Source organism: Coenobita brevimanus, chromosome 84 (assembly GCF_032717465.1).
Source record: "Coenobita brevimanus isolate Jiangsu-jjx chromosome 84, ASM3271746v2, whole genome shotgun sequence".
In the NCBI taxonomy this organism is placed as follows: Eukaryota; Metazoa; Arthropoda; class Malacostraca; order Decapoda; family Coenobitidae; genus Coenobita; species Coenobita brevimanus.
In genome coordinates this window covers 50,691,048-50,711,047 of record NC_137037.1, presented here as the reverse complement: position 1 = coordinate 50,711,047, position 20,000 = coordinate 50,691,048, and the positions used below count along the sequence as shown (strand labels likewise).

Here is a 20,000-nt window from a genome sequence, read left to right as displayed (position 1 = left end):
ACCCACCTTTCCCCTTATTACTAACGAGGACAACTCTCTCTCTCATCCACATGCCTTCCTCCCTGCATCGCCGTACATACCGCACTGGAATACTGATAATGAGAAAACTCCTTGTCATATGGTGAGGTTAGGTCATCACACACACACACACACACACACACACACACACACACACACACACACACACACACACACACACACACACACACACACATGGGGGTTTACCTGCATGTGTGTAAAAAAAAATCGCTAAAAAAAAAAAAAGTTGCACATAGACGCGCACACTGATCTGCTGTTACCTTGTGCATAAATTCTCTCTCTCTCTCTCTCTCTCTCTCTCTCTCTCTCTCTTTAAATCTACTTATCTTTCTGCTGTCTATCTATTTACCTTTCCCTCTGTGTAAATATAAATGTATCTATCTGTTTCTCTATAATTATTTGTTCTCTACATGTCCGCATTTATCATGTATCTTTATCTGTCTATATTACCTCTCTCTCTCTCTCTCTCTCTCTCTCTCTCTCTCTCTCTCTCTCTCTCTCTCTCTCTCTCTCTCGTGGCCTTGGTATTCGTGGTGTAGTGCGTGGTACCTCTGGGAACTTCCCCTCCTCTGCTGAGCTAAAGGTTACTCCTGTGTCATCCTTGCCTACCTGGATTTTATAATTATCTATCTACCTGTCTATCGGTGTACTGATCTATTTATATCTATCTACCTGTTTGTCAACTTTTTGTATCTATCTGTCTTGCTCTTTATTCGTCTGTGTGTCTGTATTCATCTGTCTCTAATTGCCTTTCTCTCTGTCTGTGTGTCTGTATCTATGTTTTATTATGTATGTGTTTGTCTGTCAGTCTGTTTACGTTATCAGTCTGTCTGTCTGGCTGAACTTGTCTCTTTATGTGTCTCTCTCTGTCTGTCTCCCCAGCATAATCCATCTTCCTCTCTATCGCTTCTAATTTCTATCAGTCTTTCTGTCGCTACTTGGATGGCTATCTGTCTTATGTATTAGTGTTGATAGTTTTTTTTTTAATAGTTATACAGGTGAGTGTTTTTGAGAGAGAGAGAGAGAGAGAGAGAGAGAGAGAGAGAGAGAGAGAGAGAGAGAGCATGCAAAATCTGTTAAGTAGTTTTGGCAGTCGCTATGAAATATTATCAACATTTGCCAACCTGGATGTGTGTTTGTCAATATTCCTCAGTCTTTCAGTAATCTTGTGTGTGTGTGTGTGTGTGTGTGTGTGTGTGTGTGTGTGTGTGTGTGTGTGTGTGTGTGTGTGTGTGTGTGTGTGTGTGCCTTTAATTCAGTCTTTAAACTTTCCTTGTGGTTTGTGGCTCAGTCTCTAATCTTCAGTTCTATTTCATTTCCTTAATTTTCAGACGTTTTCGTTCACTTTAGGAAGATAAATAAGGCTCTCAAAAGGTTAATGGAGACTAATTTCTACCCCGTCACACAAATGGTCTCTCCAAAGCTTTAAAAAATCGTCTGCAGGCAAGAATGAAAAATGAGAGTGATTGGAATGACGTGTTTAAATGGCAGAGAGGCCTTGGCTGTTATTGTATTTGCTCAGAGGCGTGAATGATGATGATGATGGTGGTAATACTGGGATTGGTGGTAGTGGTGGTGGTGGTGGTGGTGGTAATGCTGAGGATGGTAGTGGTGGTGGTGGTGGTGGGGATGATGATGATGATGATGATACGTACATTCACCTAATCAACAGTCTCTTCAATCCGATGACGCCTCTTTTGTTTTATTCTTGTAATCTCGTGAGACTGTAAATAATATTAGGATATTTCTTTTCAACTGATGCTTTTAGATATGACCATCAATACTTTCTGTCTTAGGGGATTTTTCTAAGATTAATATAAATGTCTGGCAGTAGGAGGAGTAGTGTTAGAAGAGAGAGAGAGAGAGAGAGAGAGAGAGAGAGAGAGAGAGAGAGAGAAGGGTGACTTGGTTAATGTGAGTCCAAAGTTGATGGGGATCAGGGAAAAAAAAATGAATAAAATGTGTTGGGAATGCTGGTAAAAAGTGGAATAGGAAATGATGGTGTGTGTGTGTGTGTGTGTGTGTGTGTGTGTGTGTGTGTGTGTGTGTGTGTGTGTGTGTGTGTGTGTGTGTGTGTGTGTGTGTGTGTGTGTGTGTGTGTGTGTGTGTGTGTGTGTGACCCTGTTCTTGACCTGGATGGTGAAGAGATCAGTTAAAGGTCACTGGAACAGGTCGACTGGGATTCTCTCTCTCTCTCTCTCTCTCTCTCTCTCTCTCTCTCTCTCAGTCAGTCAGTCAGTCAATGTATCCATATCCATCTATATATTTAATTGTTTACATACATACATACATACATTTATTGATACATACATACATTCTTCTTGCTCTACGTTTGTCTATTTACCAGTTCGTTTATTTGCATCGTCTTCACGTGTTCCTAACTACGTATTAATGTTTTTATTTATTCACTTATTTATTTATATATTCATCAGTTTCTCCCCGTCTGCAACCTTGCATTGGTGTCCGCATTTACTACGTGGTTAAAATAATTCATTCACACACACGCCCGTATCAGTTACCAGCTTGACTTCCAGTATTTTGTTGTTACTACTACTGCTACTATTGCTACTACTACTACTACTGCTACTACTACTACTACTACTACTACTACTACTACTACTGCTGCTGCTGCTGTTATTATTATTATTATTATTATTATTATTATTATTATTATTAGTGTTGTTGTATTGTTTAGCATAGTCATTGTACCCTCATTCCTTAATTGAACTTAGGAGAAACTAATAGTACTGGGTGTCAGATACAGCCATAATTAACCCGTTCAGTGCATAATCAGTAAGAATAAACAATAAGTCGACGTCATCGGGTTGAAGGGGTGCTAGACTTCGCTGGCAAGGACGTACTTATCGACGTAGTTACTCCCGCGTGCGCAGTGCGAGAGGGTTAGGCGTTTGGTACTTTTCGTCTGTCGCTCCTTCGGTCTGTCTGTCAGCCTGATAATGGAAAAAGTATTGAATGAACTCACACCAAATTCTGAATCACTAATCAGGAACGTCATGGAAAAGGGTGATTAAATTTTGGACAGAAAAGGTCCACGCGTAAAATTGTATTCGATTTGGATAGGACTTGGTGGAAGGGTTGAGGGTAAGGCAAGGATGAAGTAGTGTAATTCTGAGAGCAATCAGTTGTAGGAAGACATCACGGCAGGGTCAGAGGTTGAGACTGATGGATAGTAGGGCGCGGGTATTGCACTTGTTTTGCTGCCTGAGTGATTGTTTTGGCGTGTATTATGCTCTTGTTTATGCCTTTGATTTGCGTACATTGTTCTTGTTTATGCCTTTGATTTGCGAATATTGTTCTTGTTTATGCCTTTGATTTGCGAATATTGTTCTTGTTTATGCCTTTGATTTGCGTATATTCTTGTTTATGCCTTTGATTTGCGTATACTGTTCTTGTTTATGCCTTTGATTTCTGCATATTGTTTATGCCTTTGATTTTCTTCATGGGTTATGTCGGAAGTGAGTGGAACTGTCTCCCTCTGACAGTATTTCCTACTTCCTATGATCTCCAGTCTTTCAAACGCAGTGTGTCCAGGCATCTCGAAACGAACGGATCTTGAATTTGGCTCTCTTTTGTATTGTTTTTGTTTTTTTTCTTGGAAGGAACGGTTTGCGGGCTCCTGGCCTTTGGTTCCTTCTTCCTTGCATGAAAAAAAAAAAAAGACAATCCTTCACTTACTACCTGCTTTCATTAACCCACAAACCCCCTATCCCACATACACTTCCTCTGCCACACCTATACCTACACCACACACCCCTGTTACGCCACACCAGCCCTTGCAAAACACCACCACCACCACCACCACCACCACCACACCCACACCAGATAAAAAGTGGCTGTTGGGAGGCCCAGCTTCTCTCTCTCTCTCTCTCTCTCTCTCTCTCTCTCTCTCTCTCTCTAACTTGACCTAAAATTCCCATCTCCAAGTTGAATGCTGAAAGAATGGATTGACGCTAGATTATGGTGCTAGTCACGAAGAAGTGGTAGGGAAAGTGCTTAGAGTGATGGCCTTGTCTCTGCCACGGAGCTACGTGAAAAAAGTTGCAAAAAAAGACGACAATATTGGCCAAGTTAAGAGTAAAAACAGTATAGATTATTCCATTATTTTTTTTTTTTCAATATTTAACCCAGCCTAAGTTATTGGACTGCCAGTGGAAGAGACGTAACTTTTTATTATTATTATTATTATTATTATTATTATTATTATTATTATTATTATTATTTGTTGTTGTTGTTGTTGATGGGGATATTATTTTTTATATTATTACTTTTATTATTATTTTTTTTTTTTTATTTTTTTTTTGACAGGCCTAAATTAAGAAAAGCTTCACTAGGAATGGAAAAGGTTTTGAAAAATTAATTCACCAGTTCACTTTCAGCGGGGAATTATTTTGTTCGTTCTCATAGTTTGAATGAAAGAAGTTTTTTTTTTTTTTTTATCAGCTGTCTTATAATATTAATAGACCGCAAATTACTCAGTGTCAGTTTGGTAATGGAGAAGGCCTACTTACATTTTTACGTTGTGTGTGTGTGTGTGTGTGTGTGTGTGTGTGTGTGTGTGTGATAGAATATAAGATGTTTGATTTTAGACTAAGACTTGAGGTGGCCACTCATATTTTTCATCAGTCGTGCATACTCATCAGAATCTTGAATCACGCACATATAATCCCACAAAGTCCTTCTGCCTTTCGTCCTTGCCTTGATCTATCACAAGAGCCTGCGAGTATGTGTGGCTGTGCAGGTGCGTCGTGTGTTGGGAAGTGGCTATATTTGTGTGCTTGTGTGCCTGTCCCACAAATAGTCTGCCAGTGTAGCTGAGGGTTTTTTTATATCTATCTGTCAGTGTATGTACCTGTTTCTTTTTCTCTCACTGTACCTGTGTGTATTTATGTATTTATATCTGTCTCTCTATCTATCTATCTGTCTGTCTATCCATCTCTCTGTCTATCTATCCTGCAATCCACCATCCGTCGTCCTTTTGGGGGTGTGGAGAGAGAGTTGAAGTACGTTTATATAACCGGGCAGCTCTTCTGACTTGCCCTCCCGATGCCACCACGTGACGCGTCCCTCTCTCCCTCCACCACAGGGAAGACACACAGAGAAGAAATAAAGGATAAAATGCTTGCGTATTCCCGTATCGCCTGACAGCCGGTAGTCCACCTCCAAAGAACCGCAAGTTGCGCGCGTGTTTATCTCTTGTTGTTTGGACCCAGCCTCATTTGGACGGGAACCCGGTGGACTGTAGGCTGAAGTTGTCCCTTTCCTGCAGCCAAAGGTTCACCTCACCTCAGAAGCACAAATGTTGCCCGTGTTTCTCTGTTTCTGTTGTTGTTGTGGCCCCATGCGCATCGGGGTGTAAATTCTGTTGACTGCTGGCAAAAATTTCTCTTCTGCAGCTCACCATATTTCTTCCTTGGGATAGGGAGGGAGTGTAAGGGGACGTTTGTATAATTGGCCAGTGGAGTCGCACGGTTATATCGGTGCCGGAACACTAATATGAGGAAGAGACGTAAAAGAAACGAAGTCAAGTCGTGAACGGGGGATTTGGAACTACTCGCAAAGACATTCAGTTATGAAAGTCCTGGGTTAGCTCACATCACATTTCACTTAATGGAATTATGTCGAATAAACATTTGATGTGGCTTGACTCGTTTGAATTCACCCGACTCAGCTTGAATCAAAACGTCTTGGCCTTTACAACCTAAATGCAAAATTTCAGAGTGATAGACCAACTCACTACCGATATAATTGGGCCGCTCCACTACGCGATCACAAAAACGTCCCTCAGGTCAGTCTCCCTCACCATCCCTCCCCCTTGAGAGAGGCGTTAGAATACCTCCCCAGTATCCCTGCTTGTCGTAAGAGGCGACTAGAAAGGGCTCTTTTGTCTACAGTCTTTCTTTCCCTACTGTCCTCTTCTCTTCTGCCCTACCTCTTCTTGACATTTCTGTGTTTCTCCCCGCCTTATTTTTGCTCTCCACCGATCATCTTAGACATTTGGTTTCGTGACTTGAAGGGTTTGGGAACCTCCCATTGACGCTGACCCTCCTCCCATCCTGGGTCGAGCTTTTCCACCAAGTGACTTCATCGTCAAGCCGCCTCAACGCCAAAACCACTTCAGCGCCTACCTGAGTACCATACAGCATTATGGTTTGGTGCTAGTTCTTCATTAATCCTTCTTTCCTTTCTGCACTATCCCCTGAAAGGAGAATGATGGGTTCAGGAAAGGGCAAATTAATTAAGCCAGCAGTCCACCGGGTTAACAAGTTGTGACCAAAACAACCCCCGAAAAGATGCAAGAGCCCCCCCCCCTCCCCGTGTGTGTGTGTGTGTGTGTGTGTGTGTGTGTGTGTGTGTGTGTGTGTGTGTGTGTGTGTGTGTGTGTGTGTGTGTGTGTGTGTGTGTGTGCGTGAATCAGTATGTGTGTGGTGTGAATGAATACATCAATACCATTACTACGTCATGAGGCATCAATCACCACCACCGTCACCACCATCTCCTCCTCCTCCTCCTCTTCCTCCACCACCACCACATTACAACCATAACCCTCCAAAACAGATGTGACGTATAGGGATATTTTTCTTTTCGTGGTATCCAGTCAAAAATCCCATGCTCGTTTAATTTTCTGAAGTGTTACCTTCCATAGATTTTTTTCTTTTTCATTTATCTGTCAGGGATTTCCTTTTGCTGAAAATGTGTGGTGATTCTCTCTCTCTCTCTCTCTCTCTCTCTCTCTCTCTCTCTCTCTCTCTCTCTCTCTCTCTCTCTCTCCTTTAATATCCCCGGGGACTCTTCGTTTTCTTTCCTCAGGGGATTTTTGGCGTCTATAGAGACAGATCTGCTCTTTCTCCTCAACACTTACCCTTTATCTATCTGTCTGTTTAATCTACACTCTATCTATCTGTCTATCTATTTACCTATCTATCTATCTTCCAATTCCTTTTACCCCATCAGTAGATTTAAAGGGTTAACTACACCTTCCCATACTTAGTTCTAATAACACTGCACGTAATTTGTTAAAACACTTCGACCATAATGAGATGACGTGGAAATAACTGAATAAAAAGACAGTAGATTTTCTCAGTAATGCACGTAACGTTAAACTGGGAGTGGCTTTCGGGATTCTCTCTCTCTCTCTCTCTGACTTATAAAAGAGCTTTGAGAATGACTGTACAGAGGGCTAGATTAGTTCTTTTGCAATTAGAACACACACACACACACACACACACACACACACACACACACACACACACACACACACACACACACACACACCAGGGCATTATAAAGGAAGAAATGTTAGGACAGAGGGTGAGAATGCCCCCCAGTAGATCCAGTGCACGCTTAGAAATCAGGGGCACACGAGTTACCCCTTTCGCCGTACGAGGGGACACTGGCTTGCATTTCCTATAGAGATTTCTCCCTTTTCTCTTCCCTTATTAACCCACATCCTTCCATATCTGTGTTATATCCTTCCAGTACTAATCTCTCTCTCTCTCTCTCTCTCTCTCACTCTCCCCCCTTATAGCCATCCCTCCCTCCCTTCTCTTGTCTTCCATCGTCATTGAATTATCTCCCTTCCTTTCTCATTCCCCTCACTCTCTCCTCCTCTTCTTTTCTTCTCACGTCCCTCCCTCCTTTCCTCCCTCCCACCCTTAATTCCTTCCTCACCCTTCACTTTGCCCTCCCTTTCTCTCCCTCCCTCTCTTCTCATCCTCCTCACTGTATTCTCTGTTTCATTTATTATTGGCTGTAATTAATATAATAATTCTTCTTGTGTTTCTGCTCTTCCTGTCTCTTTGTTATTCAGAATTCTGTTAGAGAGAGAGAGAGAGAGAGAGAGAGAGAGGAGTTTTCAAGCGGATACACTGTCGGTTTCACATCCACAGTGACGTCACGAGCAGGATGACAAATGCTAACGTGCTGTGTTGACGTGCTATGATAGTGCTGTGTTGACGTGCTATGATAGTGCTATGATAACGTGTTGTGTTGATGTGCTGTAATGTCGAGCTGTGTTGACGTGCTATGATAACGTTGTGTTGAAATTCTGTGTTAAGGTGCTGTCATGACGTGCTGTGATAACATGTTACGTTGACGGGCTGCAGTAACGCGCTCTGATGACGTGCTACGGTGACGTACTATGTTGACGTGCTGTGATAATATGTTGTGGCGACGTGCCATGATTACGTGTTATACTGACATGTTGTGATGACGTGTTGCGTTGACGTGCTGTGATGACCTTTGTGAGGTATGTTATGTGCATGCCAGTGTGATGTGTGGTTGTGTGTGTGGGGGAGGGGATGGCAGTTTAGATGCAGTCATCGTGTGTGTGTGTGTGTGTGTGTGTGTGTGTGTGTGTGTGTGTGTGTGTGTGTGTGTGTGTGAGAGAGAGAGAGAGAGAGAGAGAGAGAGAGAGAGTTGTTCCTGAGTATGAAAGAATACCAGCTCATATCGTCGAGGTCGCGTTTCATGTGATGTGGGGTTTGGCAAGAGGTGTGCTATACTCTTTTCACTCTAACTTGGCCAAAAATTCACCATCTCCACCCTGAATTCTGAGCTGCAACAACAGATTAACATTTGGAATATGGTACTAGTCACGAAGAAGTGCTATGGAAAGGGTGTAGAGCCATAGTATTTTTTTTAAGGTGAAATGAGTCTAGCGGATGGTGTCAATATTCCCAGACATAAACAGTTAACTCAGACTCATCGTACTTGACCTGGTATGTAAAGGCGAGGAACAGATTGACTGTTAAGTGGAGAGAGAGAGAGAGAGAGAGAGAGAGAGAGAGAGAGAGTGTGTGTACAAGGGTGGATTAACTACTAGGCTGACTCGGGGGCAGCACTGGACCCGCTCCTTGAAGATTCCCCATTTATTAAAAGCTAATAACAATAAATAAATACAAAGGAAAATAAATAAATGGATAAATGATTCAAGTTATGTATCTAGCTTAGCCAAGAAACCCAAAGAAGGTAATCAACCCCTAGCCAGGTGTAGTCAGATATGGGGTTTAATTCGTCTAGTAACCAAGGAGACTCATCCTGCTTTATATCTAATCCTCATCGAATTTTATGCAACTACAACTTAGTATTCAATTTATGGGCCAGTTCCATCGGGTAAAAACAAACTAGTGTATGATTTCACTCTTCCCCAACACAGCTGGTGACGCTCTTGACCTCGTATGTAAAGGCAGTGAACTCACCCCTCATGCTGCACCCACTGAGCAACGAGGCGAATGCTGAGTGGCTTCGTAACGTGTTTTTCCTTGCGATTTATTATGCGTATTACGTCTTGAGTATTCTGAGTGGCTGTGGAGGCTTCGTAACCCATTTTCCATAGCGATTTATTATGCATATTACGTCTTGATATTTTTTTCTGTGCTACACCCAATGAGAAACGAGGCGATTTCTGAGTGGCTGTGGAAGCAACGTAACATGTTTTTCTTTGCGATTTGTTATACGCATTACCTCTTGATATTTTCTGTGCTACACTTACTGAGAAACGAGGCGAATTCTGAGTGGCCCTGGAGGCTACCGTAACATTTTTTTCTTAGCGATTAATTATGCGTACTACGTCTTGATGTTTTTCCTATTCCAAGTGGCGCTGTTATCTTAGTAACACCCTTTCCTTAACGATTTGTTATTCCTATTGCACTTTGACATTCATTTTATTCTACTGTAGGCTTCGTATCACATTTTTCTAAGAGATTTACTTTACATCATTCAGTACCCTCTTGCATGATATCGCTACAGACTGTCGATATTAAACGATATAAATACCATGCATGAGAATGCCATGGCGTAATATGTAAAACAAGTTGCTAAGGAAGATGTGTTAGGAAGCGTCTGCGTCACCCAGTGTGCGGAATAGGGCGTGTAGGCCGGTTTGTTTATATTCTCTTCGGTAGGTTCGGCCGTGATCAGCCTCGGTACCTTGAATTAAAGAGGCATGTTCGTCCCGCCATACTCATCTCTCTCTCTCCCATTCCCTCCATCATTCTCCCCCACACCTCCTTCTCCATCCACTCCTTGATGCCAGTTGCGTCGAGGTACAGGGCAGAATACGAATACTTGTGCCGAAATAATATTACGATTACACAGGCCTGGAACGGGGGCTGAGGTTAGAATTCTCAGTGTATGCTTTTATCCAATGCATAAAACAGGCAGGCGTGTGAGGGGGATAGTAAAAAAAGAAAGAAAACATGCGTAATCGTAACAAAGGCGATGCAATACGTTTATTAGTTTTTTGTTTTTGCAGTAAACACTCTCTGAAAAATATCATGGTTGGGAATTTATCGTTATTATTATTATTATTATTATTATTATTATTATTATTATTATTATTATTACTGTGTTTACTTATTTAGTTACTTATTTTTTAGGGTTTATGATATGTAAATGGTTTTGTGGTTCAGATTATGGAGCCTGCTATTGATCTTACTCTCTCGTGCGTTTCTTGTTTCCGGATCCTAACTAACCCCATCCCTCAGGTGGGAAAAAGAGTCATGATGATGATGATGATGATGATTTTTTTTCTTACACTGCACTACTCTCTTACTACTTTCGTGCAGAGAAACACAGATACCTTAGATGGATAGATAGAGACAGACAGACAGATAGATATAGTTAGATAGGTAGATTGTCCTATATTTTTCCTCACACTACAGTCACTGAATATTTTGCAATGTCACGTCTAGAGTTGGTTAGTTACGGTGATATTAACCTTGACGAGATAGAATTAAATTTCCCTGAACTAGATACTCGTGAATTAGGTTAGCTTCGGCCATATTAAGTAAAATTACCTTTGGATTAAATTACACAAGGGAACAAGAAATTGAGTTTGGTTTGGGCATGAGATTAATAACGTTCGGAATGCTATACTCCTTTCACCTTAGCTTGGCCCAGATTTTCGTCGCTTTGGCAGCTTATTTTACGTAGCTCAGTGGCGGAAGAAAGTGCTGCGACTCTACATCCTCTCCCAAACACCTCTTCGTGACTAGCATTATATTCATGTGTTAATCTAGTGTTACGACTCGGCATTCACGATAGAGATGGTAATTTTTAGACCAAGTTAGAGAAAAAAGGGTTGAGGTTAGGGTACACAGGATAAAACTGAAGACCACATACCTCTACGATACATGACGATACTTAATATAGCAGGACACACACACACACACACACACACACACACACACACACACACACACACACACACACACACACACACACACACACACACACACACACACACCATCACAGCACATACCCGTTGTAGTGGCTTTATCACATATTTATAAAGCATTACGGTTACGCAAGAGGGAGGAGGGAGAGGGAGGAAAGGACAGGAGGGAGGGAAAAAGGATTGAAAGGTGGAGAGACAGAGGGGGTGGAAGAGTAAAATGTGGTACGGAGAGAGAGAGAGAGAGAGAGAGAGAGAGAGGCAGGGGGAAAGCAGCTGTCTAATCCCAGAGTTCATCCAGGCTTACACACACACACACACACACACACACACACACACACACACACACACGGTTACACAACACCTCTTGCGGCCATCCAGCACACGCGTCCATATCATGACCCGTATATAGGTGGCATGTGTCGCCGGGTTGTGTAAACGTGATCTAAATGAACCCTGGTAGATCTTGATGGTGGTGAGAGAGAGAGAGAGAGAGAGAGAGAGAGAGAGAGAGAGAGAGAGAGAGAGAGAGAGAGAGAGAAATTATACATGACGTTAGTGCTGTATTCCATTAGAGGTAAATATTCCTAATTAATGCTGTATTTTGTTAACATAGGGGGCTTCGGAGCATTTCTTCCTAAGCGATTTATTTTGTTTATAACGCCGTAATATTCTTCTGTAAGTTATTTGTTTAACACCAATAAACTTCGCACCTGTAATATAAGAGGGAAACTACGGCGTCACGTGTGCAATAAATCGTTCAGGAAGAGGTGTTACGAAATGTCCACTTACAATGCACCCCCTCATCTAACCTCCTAGTTCATAGAGTCAAAAGAGAGAGGAGGAACATCAAAGGAAAACGCCGTGAGTCTCCTTGGTTACTAGTCTAAATCTGTTTACACGGAGACTAGGGACGGCATTCTTGTCGGTTAAGAAAGCTCCGTAACACCTTTTCCCAAGCGATTTATTTGCCTTTTACACCTTCCTGTCCTCTTGTAAGTTATTTAAATCATTCTACTATCGCCATACTCAGCATAAACAACGTACAGAAGGATATTAACCAGCAATATCCCACAATAAATCGCTAGGGAAGAGATGTTAGGGAGCTTCCTTAACCGACGAACCTAACTAGGATGAAACTGTCAGAGGTCAAGGTCAGAATCATCTCATAATGGAGATAATAACAGACGATTTTATTCAGGTGAGAGGGAGTGTTTAGAACCCGGTTTTAAAACTGATATCATTAACCCTTTCATGGTTAGGGCAGCTTAATTTTTGTTATTTAAGATCAGACGGTTTTACTAATCTGAGAGTGCTCTTTTTATTCCAGTTAGGATCAGACGGTTTTTCTTAATCTGAGTGCTCTGGTTTTGTTATTCCAGTTTAGATCAGACGGTTTTATTCAGCTGAGAGTGGGCTGTGAGAGGGTGAAGGTGTTGATTCTGCTGTCATTAACCCTTTCTTGGTGAGGATAACTTGTATTTCATCTAACGCCAGACGATTTTATTAAGCTGAGAGCGAGTTATGGGAGAGTAAGTTTAATTCTGAGTGTGGTATGGTAAGGGTTGGTAGTGCACTGAGGAGCACGTACGGGGCTGTGGTGCTGGACCCTCTGTGGTGTCGATTGCTTTGTTTTGTGGTGTTGGATTCTCCTTTGTGGTGCTGTGTTGTGTGGTGGTGTGATGGAATTTTTTTGTGGTGGTGTGATGTGGTGCTGAATCTTTTTTAAGTGGTGTCTTTTTGTGGTGTTCAGTGGTTTGTTTTTCATTTTGTTGTGGTACTGTGTTTGCTTTCTTCTGTTGCGTTTAATTATGTGTTGTGGGCTGGTGTTAATTTACATTGTGCTGTTTGCTTAATTATCTGGTGTTCTGTTGTGGTGTTGAATGCTGTTGTGGTGTTGTGTTCTAGGTTGTGGCGTTGAATTCTGTGTTGTGGTGTTGAAAGGGGGTTAGGGATCTTTACCAGGTCAGAAAAGACGGCGTATAGAATGAGTCCTTGGTTACTAGTCAAATCTACCCTCCAATCTGACTACACCTGGCCATCAACTGAGCTGAGAAGGGGTTAGGGATCTCTGCCAGGTAATTACAAACAATACAAGTGTAATGTGAGATAAATGATTACTTCTATATTGGTCTGTCTTTATGTGTACGTAATCATATAGCGATGAGCGATTACCAGTTTACTTACACACACACACACACACACACACACACACACACACACACACACCACGTGGCCAAAAACTGATATCTCCCCACCATGACTGTTGAAGCATAACAAGAGATTAACGCAGGAACATAGGCCTAGTCACGAAGAAGTGTTATGGAGGGGGTGTAGAGCCGTAGCATTGTCTTTTTTCTGCTACGGAGCTATGTGAAATAAGTTGCAAAAGGACGAAGATCTGGGCCAAGTTAAAGTGGATGAATTATAACAGAGTGGTTTCTCTCTCTCTCTCTCTCTCTCTCTCTCTCTCTCTCTCTCTCTCTCATCTTCCAGTTAGTATTGTCATATGTATATGATATGATAATGGTCGTAGATCATCACGAGCTGTATTGGTCATTTACAGTAGAATATCATCGGACTTCTGCGCGATGCTTTTTATTATTATTATTATTATTATTAGTAGTAGTAGTAGTAGTAGTTGTCGTAGTAGTAGTAGTTGTCGTAGTAGTAGTCGTAGTTGAAGCAGCGAAAATGAAAGTCGTATGTCCGTGTATTAGGTATCGTAAGAGGCGATTTATTTGGCAGATCACACCGTAACATTCCTTTGATAATTATAGCGTTTTTATATCACCAAAATTTGCATCAGCACTGTACAAGAGGAGAGTGAAGTGTGCAGAATGAATCGCTAAGGAAGAGGTATTACGATGCCTCCTGTGTTTTCCTGTGTTACATATACAAACTCAGTGCACATTTTTAAAGCAGTGTAAATAATAAGGCACCTTCACGTGGTGGCACCTATATACTCCCTGCCCGGTTGCATAAGCCTCCCTCACCACCCTCCCCCTTCCCTGAAAGGCGGATGTTGCAAAATCTCGAAGGCCATTCAGTTTACCCACCCATAGAGGACAGACTGAGAGACACTGTTCCGGAGTTGACCAGCTGTGTTTATAAAAGGCTTGTGAGAAGATCGAATGGCTCTTGGGTCCCTGTTCCCTGTCATCTCTTCGTTAGCGACTTATTTTTTGGGAGAGTCCGTATTCTTGTCAGTTAAGGATACTCCCTGTCACCTCTTCCTTAGCGATTTATTTTGGGGGGTCCGCATTCTCGACAGTTAAGTAGACCTCATCATCATCATCATCATTATCATCATCATCATCATCATTATCATATCATCTACCTCTCTTCTCCTTCTTCTTCGTATTATTATTATTATTACTATTATTATTATTATTGTTGTTATTATCATTATTATTATTATTAATTATTTGTTGTTGGGTTTATTGTTATTATTACAATATTATTATTATTATATTCTGGCCGACGCGTGATGATTTTGTTCAACTGAGAGAGTCGTAGGAGCATGGAGAGAGAGAGAGAGAGAGAGAGAGAGAGAGAGAGAGAGAGAGAGAGAGAGAGAGAGAGAGAGAATCACGTAGGCGAGGGAGCTGGGTGCGGTCAAAGGGTCGTTTTTGGCATCACTACATCTATCACAATACCACAGTGGAGGGAGGGAGGGAGAGATGGAGGGAAGGAGGCAGGGAGGGAGAGGTGGAGGGAAGGAGGGAGGGTGGGAGGGAAATGAGACGAATAGGAGGTAGAGAGTAGATGTTGAGAGGGAGGGAGGGAGGAAGGAAGGAAGAGAATGAAGTAAAGAAAGGGAAAGCAGAGGATGTAACAGAGAGAGAGAGAGAGAGAGAGAGAGAGAGAGAGAGAGAGAGAGAGAGAGGTCGCGTCCCTGCATCTAACAGACACGAGAACTGAGATAAAAAGGGCCTGTGAATCTCGCCCCTATTGAACCAGTCTGTGAGGCTTTAACAATAGGACAAGTGCCGCCCCGCGCCTTGGGTTCAGAACTGTGCCAGAACAACATTATTACGCTGAACAGAGGCCGAGAATGGGACGAAAGTAACTGATGGAGGAAAGGACGCGTAGCAGTGGTAGTAGTAGTAGTAATATTGGAGTTGCTAGGGAAGAGAGGTTAGTGGAATTGAGCTGGATGTTTGTCTCCTCCTCCTCATGCTCCTCCTCCTCCTCCTCCTCATCATCATCATCATCATCATCATCATCATCATCATCATCACAACCCCAACCACCATTATTATCATTATCATCATCAGTAATATAAAGACTATCTCCTGCATCTTCCCGGAAATTTGCCTATCACCACCACCACACCACACCACACCACACCACCACTATTACCCACCACCATTTCAGAAACACCACCTCATCTCCAACCCATTTAAGAGCACCCTAAAGGCATCCCATTACACGCGAAAAAGAACAAAAAAATGAAAAAAAAAAAACATAATTGAGGTATAGGTCAGGAACACAAGAACCTGTTTTATGATACCCGGACAGAAAGATTATTATGCCGTTTTTACCTTAACTTGGCCTAAAATTGACTCTCTCTCTCTCTCTCTCTCTCTCTCTCTCTCTCTCTCTCTCTCTCTCTCTCTCTCTCTCTCTCTCTCTCAGGGTGTGCCTCTTTATTTCTGTCTGTCTGTCTGTCTGTTTCTGTCTACATCTGTCTCTCTTGTGCACGTGGTGTGTGGGTCTGACATGTGCCATATACACAATAACTTAATAATCTCCCCCCCAATCAAGTTACTGGACGAGACGAGGGGCAGGAGAGGGGAGGGGAGGGGTGAGGGTCATAGAGAAGGGGACGGGGGGGGGAAGGAAGGGGAGGAGGGAGGGGAAGGAACGAGAGGAAGGAGGGAAAGAAAGGAGAAGAGGGAGGGAAAGTATTGGTGTAATGGATGAAGTGAGAGATGTGGAGGGTAAAGGGAAAGGGGAGAGAGGGAAGAAAGGGAAGTGGAAAGGGAGATAGAGAGGAACGGATGGTGGAAAGGGAGGGAAGGAGGTGATATTGTGGAAAGAAAGTGGAGAGAGAGTGGGGGAGGGAAGGAGGAGGAGAAGGGTTGGGGAATTTGTACTCATATTATCCCAGGGGCAGGGGGGAGACAGAGAGAGAGAGAGAGAGAGAGAGAGAGAGAGAGAGAGAGAGAGGATTTATCTCAGAACGGCATATTTATGATAGTCGCTTTACACTCGTCTTCAACCACCAGTGTTGCAAGTGTTAACCAACAGAACTCTTTATGGCTAATAACAAAGCTTTAGTGGTTAGTGGAATGTAGGAAGCAGAGACAGTGTAAAGGAGCATTTTGTTTATCTACATATCTGTCTTTATTATGTATGTCAATTACCTCCACCTACCCAATTTTGTTTATCTTTCTATCTGTATATGATTTCTGTCTACCAACCTATCTGTATTTTTATGTCTGTCTGTCTAATCTCTTTATGTATCTACCCATATGTCAGTTTTTATATATATATCGTCACCACATAACATTCGTCCCCAGCATTACATACCTACGCTCATCCACCATCAACACCATCAACCCTGTACACGTCATCGCAGTGCAACGCCCCACACATACACAATTAACAAACATCGGTCGTTTTATACGTCTTACTACGTCGTCAGTATTTTTCTGGGGCTGAACACGAGCAAATGGACGTGTGTGTGTGTGTGTGTGTGTGTGTGTGTGTGTGTGTGTGTGTGTGTGTGTGTGTGTGTGTGTGTGTGTGTGTGTGTGTGTGTGTGTGTGTGTGTGTGTGTGTGTGTGTGTGTGTGTGTCATAATCGTGTCTTGATCATTGTTTTTCCATTGATTGTCACTCGTCTTTCTTCCTTCATTCATTGATTCTCTCCCTTCCTTCCTTGTCAGCTTTTCGTCTTTCCATTCCCTTATGTACTTCTTTCCTCTTTCATCATCACCCTTAACATCCCCACATGATCAAATATTCCATCTTTCCTTTCATAACGTCACCATCATCATAATTTCTTATTCTCCAGTATCCGTTTCCGCACCTACTTCTGCCTCTCCTTATTGTTCTTTCCTTGGTATTATTCTTTGCTCTATTTTCTCGTCATTTTCTCAGTCTCAGTTTCCCTTCACACACCTTCATCTTTGGGTATGCGGCTGGAGCATGCACCCGGCTCAGGGAAGATGGACGCCCCTGCCCTGCATAGTCCCGGGTCACCCTTGGGCAAGGTGTAGCACCCGTTAGCCCACCAAAAAGGTAGTAGGTGGATGGTTGCCATCCTCGTAGCAGGTACTACCATGGGAATGACGTGGGGCCAACGCCTTGTAGCTGGCTTTGCGCAACACTTCCAGGCGGGGAAGTCAACCACATTTATTTACCAAGTAGTCAAAGTCCGAGCTGAGACTACTAATCATAGATATCTCCCATGCACTGCTCATCCTCTCGGGGGTTATGCCTCCTCCATCTTTTTCCTGCACCTCGCCATGTGGAAGGACCCTGTTCCGACCCTGCAAGGCGCTGTGTGCTTGTGGTCGATGGGTTTGTTCGGGGTAGAACAACACCACCCACATCTCTTTGTTTATCATATCCGTCAGCTTCTTTTCATCATCATGTACTTATTTTCCTTCTTAATTCACCACACCTTTTTCTTTCCTCACCGTTCCTTAACATATACCCACACTTCTTCATTCATCTTTCTTCAGACATGTTCTCAAATGCATCATATCCTCGTCTCGTTTCCCACCTTCCATCTCTACTGTACACTGTTCCTTATCCTCTGTTCAGTACTGTTCATTTCCTTCTTCGTTCTTATTCGTCATCCTTTTACCCTGTTCTCAGATGAATACAGTATTATCTTACATTCCATCCTCCGTCATGGCACTGTTTTCATTTTTTCCTCTCTCTCTCTCTCTCTCTCTCTCGTGCGTCATACTCTTATCATCCATCTTTTCTCCCTCACCGTAATTCGTCTATTTCTTTTTATCTTTCATTTTTTTTATTCTTTACCTCTGCGTTACCCTTCTTTTTATCTCCGTTTTTATTCGTAGCACCCTTTTCGTTAGCGATTTATTTGCATATTACACCTTAGCATTCTCTTGTGTTATTTTTTTTTTTTTTTATCGACGTAGTTTGGATCAGTAACGTACAGGAAAATATCGAGGCGTAATGTATAAAATAATTCGCTGGGGATAAAGTGTTACGAAATCTCCCGAGCCACTTAGAATGCGACGGCTGCTTCTCTCTTGCGTCATATTTCTCTCTCGCGTCATATTTCTCTCTCTCTCTCTCTCTCTCTCTGTTATCACCGCTTGCTTCCTCATATTTCTTTCTCCCATTTCCTCCTCCTCCTCTTCCTTCCCATTACATAATTTGCTCTGTGATTTTATTTCTTCTGTTTTATGGCACCTCTTTACTTCTCCCTTTGCTTCCATTTCTGTCATTCTTTCCATTTCCCTCTTATCACCATTTTTCCATGCTATCACCATGGTTCCATTCCCATGTTTATCACCACTGTTATATTTCCCTGCTATCACCATTCTCCCATTTCCCTGTATCACCATTCTTCGTCGACACCATTTTTATTATCGTTGTTATCACCATCCTTCGTTATCACCATTTTTTATTCATTCTTCCTGATCATCATTCTTCATTATCACCATTCTTCTTTATCATCAATCCTCTTTATCACCATTCTTCTTTATCACCAGTCCTCTTTATCACCATTCTTCGTTATCACCATTCATCGTTATCACCATTTTCTTATTTTTCATTCTTCCTGATCATCATTCTTCTTTATCACCAAGCCTCATTATCACCATTCTTCGTTATCACCATTCTTCTTTATCATCATTCTTCATTATCACCATTCTTCGTTATCACCATTTTCTTTATATCCACTGATCACCATTATTTGTTATCACCATACACCCATCCCTCCCTGTTATCACCACATCACCATTTCCATTACTTGATCACCACTGTTCTATTTCCTGTCATTATTTGTCATTATCACCACAACTTTCCCCATTATCACCACCGTTCTCCTCTTTTCTTTATCACCATTCTTCCATGTCAGTTTTATCACCATATCTCCATGTCCTTATCACCACCACCTTATCACCGTTGTTCCACCTCCTCTCCTTTTTATCACCATTCTTCCTTATCACGCTTCCCGCACCTCCTCCCAACGTCCACGTTTCTCCTCCAGAATGACGTCATCAGCAGCTATAAATACCTTCTTTAAAATCACCAGCGACAGTGGGAGGCAGGCAGGGAGGGAAGGAGGGAGGGAAGAAGAGGAGGAAGGAGAGAGGGAAGAGGGAGGGAAGTGGAGGAGGATGGAGGAAGGGAAAAGGAGGAGGAAGGAGGGGGAAGTGGGTCAGGGAGGTAGGAAGATAGGGAAGAAGATGGGGCAATAGAGAGAGAGAGGAGGGGGAAGTAGGATAAGTAAAAGACGGGAGGGAGGGAGGGGAAAAAAGAATGGCGAGGGAGACGACAGGGATGGAGGGAGGGGAAAGAGAGAAGGAGGAGGAGGAGTGAGGTTGGGAGGAGAGGAGGGAGGGAGGAAGAGATAAAAGGGAGGGAGAGAAAGAAGGGAAGGAAGGAGGGAGAGAGGGGGAAGTAAGACGGAGAGTGGGAAGGAAGGAAAAAGAGAGAAGAAGTGAGCAATAGAGAGAGAGGGAGTGGGTGTGAGAATGAGAGGGGAAAATAAGAGAGAGAGAGAGAGAGAGAGAGGCGGGGGGAGCAAGGAATGATAACAGTTGACATTAAGG

At 42.6% G+C, this 20,000-nt stretch overlaps 1 protein-coding gene across 6 annotated transcripts in view; it reads right to left on the bottom strand.

The window, feature by feature from the left end:
* Ndae1 (Na[+]-driven anion exchanger 1) overlaps positions 1 to 20,000 on the bottom strand; it is a 265,601-nt gene that overhangs the window by 150,877 nt on the left and 94,724 nt on the right. The gene's annotated exons all lie outside the window — the stretch shown is intronic.